We start from the raw sequence: 6,000 nt of genomic DNA on the forward strand, positions 1-6,000 counted from the left end.
ATCACCTCAAGGGCGCTGTACAAACTTATCAAAGTAAGCATGTAACAAGAAAGAGATGTTTAGTTATTACGTTCTACAAACTTAAAACGGATTACATTTGACATCAGATTTCGTTCGACCAATCATGGAGCGTATACAAAGTGAAATTTTTAAACCATTTTAAGAACGATTTATTAATTCTGAGAGTAAAAATATAGAAACATATAAGTATATTCAGAAACGGTGTTTTTTGATCTACATGAATATATTTTTTAAAAGTGAAAATATTTTTACAAAATACCTTATTCGGGGAGCTACTTACAAGGTTTAAAAATATATAATTTATGTGAATACCTGAATTTGTGTGGGAAGGTTCAAATAAGTTTTGTAATTCATTAGTTCAACCATATAATATAATAACCAATATAATATAATTTATTATCATTACAGGCAGACGTTCAATCCCCCGAAGGTGGTAGAGAAGGCCTATTCTTTTTTATTTAATTTTTTTTTTTAATTTTATTAGGAACATTAACAGGTTTATAACATAACATGCATAGAGAGAGAGAAAAAATAAGTAAAAGAATTAGGTTACAACCCAATAACCAATGTTCACATCATGCAATAAAGATAAAGAAGGTTAAAAAGCAAAAAACAAACAAAGAAAACAAAGAAAGGTTAAAAACAAAGAAATGTTAAAAACAAGGAAATAATAAGAGAAAATGTATATATATATATATATATATATATATATATATATATATATCCCGCTACATTTGTTGCGTCCGACCCCTAAAAACTCCATAGCATTGCAGCGTCCACCGACTTACAGCGTCCGATATACGGACGCTACAATGTTTTGAGCTCAAAATTGGCCAGAACGATGCTTACCCCATGTAGAATCGTATGGCAAAAATTTTTGTGGAAGCAAAAAATCTCTCAGAATGTCTGAAAACGAATATTGAACGTTTGACATTTTGCCGACAGGTTTGCTACACGATGTATATATCGAGCAGTGTATGTTTTTATTCATTTCTACGATCTTGCCGCGTCCACGAAGTAATATAATTTTCGATACATAACGACGATCGTGCTGCGTCTACGCATTACGTCGATAGTATTGCGTCCTCGAGACCGATTACGAGTAGATATTATTTTATATACATAACGACGGTCGTGCTGCGTCCACGCATTACGTCGATAGTACTGCGTCCCCGTAGCCGCTCATGAGAATATACTATTTTTAACTCATAATGACAATCATGATGCTTCCATGCATCACGTCGATAGTATTGCGTCCCAGTGAACGATCACGAGTAGATATTATTTTGAATATACGACGACGGTCGATATAATTTTCGATACATAACGAAGATCGTACTGCGTCTACGCATTACGTCAATAGTATTGCGTCCTCGAGACCGATTACGAGTAGATATTATTTTATACACATATCGACGGTCGTACTGCATCCACACATTACGTCGATAGTATTGCGTCCACGCATTACGTCGATAGTACTGCGTCCCCGTAGCAGCTCATGAGAATATACTATTTTTAACACATAATGACAATCGTGCTGCTTCCATGCATCACGCCGATAGTATTGCGTCCCAGTGAACGATCACGAGTAGATATTATTTTGAATATACGACGACGGTCGATATAATTTTCGATACATAACGACGATCGTACTGCGTCTACGCATTACTTTGATAGTATTGCGTCCCCATGGCCGATCACACTGAAATATTATTATGAATACATAACGACGGTTTTGCTGCGTCCACGCATTACTTCGATAGTACTGCGTCCCCGTGGCCATTCACGAGTGCATTGTTATGTATTATTTGAGCGTTTGGTTGAGTAAATCATCAGATTTGGCAACATTGTGTTAATTTACAACGATGCCGCTTGACACTCAGAACTAAGAAGCGTCCTACGTGGTTTTTAATGCATAGCGACGATCGTGCTGCGTCCACGCATTACTTCGATAGTACAGCGTCCCCGTGGCCATTCGCGAGTACATTGTTGTATATTATTTGAGCGTTTGGTTGAGTAAATCATCAGATTTGGCAACATTGGGTTAATTTACAACGATGCCGCTTGACTCTCAGAACTAAGAAGCATCCTGCATGGTTTTTAATACATAGCGACGATCGTGCTGGGTGTACGCATTACGTTGGTAGTATTCAGCGGCGTAGCTACCTAGGGGCTACGCGGGGCAGTGCCCCGGGGCCCTCAAGCTCAGGGGGCCCTCGAATCCTTACCAAAAATCTCGATCGAACTGAACTTTTGGAAATTTCTCCCATTTTCAAAATAAATATGACAGGTTGTAACTTGCAACCCCACTTTAATCATGACAACTCAGTTGAGAGAAATTCAAAAGTTATGCCCAGGGAATTCCCCTAAATTCTTTCTGTAGGTTGGCAGTGTTGGGATATATTTATATATATGTGCGTCATTCCCCAACGACACTTGTAGCGTATTAAAATATGGATAAAAATAATAAACCCAGTGGTGCATTTAAACGCAAACAACCCCAAGAAAGAGAAGATAGCAAACAAAAATTTTCCAAAATTGACAAATTTTTTAGTCAGCCTTCTGCAAGTACATCTGGCCAAAATATTTCTATTGATAGTGACTCAAATAATGTGGTAACTGCAGTGTTGGTTGAGAAGCCTGCTGAAGAAGATTCGACAATTATTGCAGTTGAAGATACCTCCGCCGCCGATCATGTGAACGTGGATGATGTTTGCATGATACACATAAGAGCGGAGGATTTGGAGAAACCACAGACCTCTACATTTTTCGAAAATCTGTACGAAAAATCTTCTTTTGACTTGGGAAACTTCACAAACAAAATATTAAGTGATAACGAAAAACGTCAAATTCTTGATATGGGGCCTTTACAGACTTCAGGACCTTTTCCAACCGACATCAACCAGAACAATAGGTGTTTTTCAAAATCGTACTACTTTTTGTGTTCTAAATATGGGCCAGTTAATCGTTTTTGGTTGTGTTATTCCAAAATACTAGACGCTGCCTATTGTCAACCCTGCTGGTTATTTGCTTCACAAAGGAATAATGTTTGGTGTACGGGAATTCGAGATTGGAAGCATTTATCAGAAAGAATTAAACAACACGGTTGTTCGAGTGGCCATTCGGAAGCATGTGCTGTGTATGAATTTTGGTAAAAAAACGAAACTAATACCTACTATTGAAAATGAAATTCGCAAAGAAGCATCATTTTGGAAAATGGTTCTTCAAAGGTTATGCGATATCATACTTACCCTAGCAAAGAGTTTTTTGGCTTTGAGAGGACATCAATAAGACTAAAGTCCGGAAGGATACCACGGAAATTTTCTGTCCTTTGTAGAGCTTGTCGCCCGATATGATCACATTTTTCGGCAAGTTTTGGATATGCCCAAAGGTAATAATAATTATTTCCAAGTTTTTAACTGTTTAACTTGACTTGACTTTTTTGAAATTGTGTTTTTTTATGTTTTTAGGATCTAGAAGATATCTGAGTGCAACAATTCAAAATGAAATGATTGAGAGCTTGGGGACTAAACTCGAAACCCATCTACTAGAACAAATTAGAGCGTCACCGTTTTTTGCCATCATAATGGATACGACACAGGACATATCGAAGGTAGATCAGCTAAGCATTGTTGTGAGGTATGCAGTAATAACCAGATCGGAAAATAGACAGCCAATTGATATAGAAGTAAAATAAGTGTTTCTAGGCTTTTATGCAGCCATTAAACATGGCGCACTAGATTTAGTCAACCAAGTGACAACATTATTTATCGACAAAAATATTGATTTTAAAAAATGTGTGGGGCAAGGCTATGATGGAGGCAGTGTGATGAGTGGTGTGTATAATGGTGTACAAAAACATATTAAGGATATCCAGCCTAACGCAGAGTACGTACATTGTGCCACTCTTTATTTAAATTTGGTGATAAATTATGTCGTTAGCAGTTGTGTGGAAATACAGATTTTTTCGCTGCGTTGCAAGATTTGTATAACTTTTTCGGAAACAGCATCAAACGTTGGGATCTACTGTCAAAAGTCACTGGCGAATCGGACACCACTCTAAAAAAACTAAATCCGACTAGATGGTCCAGTAGGGTCAATACGATATCTGCAATAAAACTTCGTTATTTTGATATTATCAAAGCATTATCAGAAATAGTTCTAAAGAGTCCTAATAAAGATGAGCGTAGTGAAGCAGAGAGTATTAAAACAAAAATGCTAAATTTCGAGTTCGTGTTTGAACAGTGTATTTCATGCACAGTGTGTTGAACGACATCAATTATGCATCCAAAACTTTACAAAAATGCGACATCAATTTGGGCGAGGCGAGTAAAGTTTTAGCAGAGACCAAAGCAAAGTTGCAAATATATAGAAATGATTTAGAATTATTCAAGTGCAAATCCAGTGAAACTGCAAGAAAATATGGTATTGATACCCATTTTCAAGAAAAAAGGCAAAGAAAAGTTTTAAAACATTTTGATGCTGATCACCGATTTCCAAACCGAGAAAAAATATTTAAAATTGAGATTTTCAATAATGTACTAGACACAGTAATATCTCTATTAGATACACGTTTTATTGGTATGAGTGCAGTCTGTCATACATATATTCGATTTTCTAACACCAACATTTTTATTACATGTTGATGAAGCAACTTTATTACAAAAGTGTGACGAATTCCAAAGAAAATATTCAGATATAATAGGCCCTAGTTTTTCACTTCAATTTATTAATATTTACCATTTACCATCTAGTTTTACCTCAACTAACTCAAGCATGGACTGTTCACCAATTATGTAAGGAAATAATGAGCAAAAATGGAGTGGTAGAATGCAACCCAACGGAAGTATTTACAGCAATGTTATTATTCTTTACAGTTCCTGTCACTTCTGCAGCAGCTGAAGGGTCATTTAGCAAATTAAAAATAATACAAAATTATTTAAGAAATAAGATGGGCCAAACTCGACTCCGACATTTATCGCTAATAGCTATTGAAAACAAAACCGCATCAAGCCTGGATTTAAACAAAGTCATTGATACTTTTGCGAAAACTAAAGCTAGGAAAAAATTGTTATTCAATTGTTATGAAAAAATTGTAAATATAAATAGTCAGTTGGTAGGCCCGACCTTTATATAATAAACCCTTGAATCTTCTTTATTTCGTTTTACTAGCCAAACCTACACCAAGTATTAATTGTAATTTATGTTGTTACTGTTTAATATTTTTATTACCTGCCCTGCAGTCTGCAGTGCACAAAAAAGAGATTAAGTAGCTTAGCATTTTTGTGTTTGTATATTTCATATTTTTATTTGATAAAACCTAATCAGTTTACATTGCAGTGGGGCCCCATTTTTTAATTTGCCCCAGGGCCCTTGGTTACCTAGCTACGCCACTGGTAGTATTGCGTCCGTTCACGAATAGATATTATTTTTAATACATATCGATGGTAGTGCTGTATCCACGCATTACATCGATAGTATTGCGAACCCGTGGCCGATCTAGATTAGGTATTATTTTTAATTAATGAAGACAATATTAGCAAAACTCAATCGAACATCTGAAACGGAAAAATCTGCAAAAGGCACTGTCACATTTGGGACTTGAACCCAGGACCTTTGGTTTTCCAGGCCGTGACTCAACCAACTAAGATAATGTGTCCCTATCCGATTCGGTCATATTTACTGTAATATACTTCGACTGAGAATTATCAACAGAGTGGAAGTTACACCCAGTATCACCCGGGTGTAAGACCACCATTCAGAATTGAAACTTTGCTCCAAGTGGCTTTAGCCGTGTTTAGTGACTTTATCTGAATAGTCAGGTACTTTCCCACCTTTCTCTTCCCCATCGCTTCCCCTTCCCCACTTACCTACAGCCTCACAATATACCCCAATTGGGGATGCTATAGTCTCAGTGGCTCCAGACTGGAGTAGTTGGGACTCTTGTGAGGAATTCAATATAAAAATAAAAATAAAACA

Source organism: Hesperophylax consimilis, chromosome 23 (assembly GCF_061612785.1).
Source record: "Hesperophylax consimilis isolate HC1 chromosome 23, BYU_Hcon_1.0, whole genome shotgun sequence".
In the NCBI taxonomy this organism is placed as follows: domain Eukaryota; kingdom Metazoa; phylum Arthropoda; class Insecta; order Trichoptera; family Limnephilidae; genus Hesperophylax; species Hesperophylax consimilis.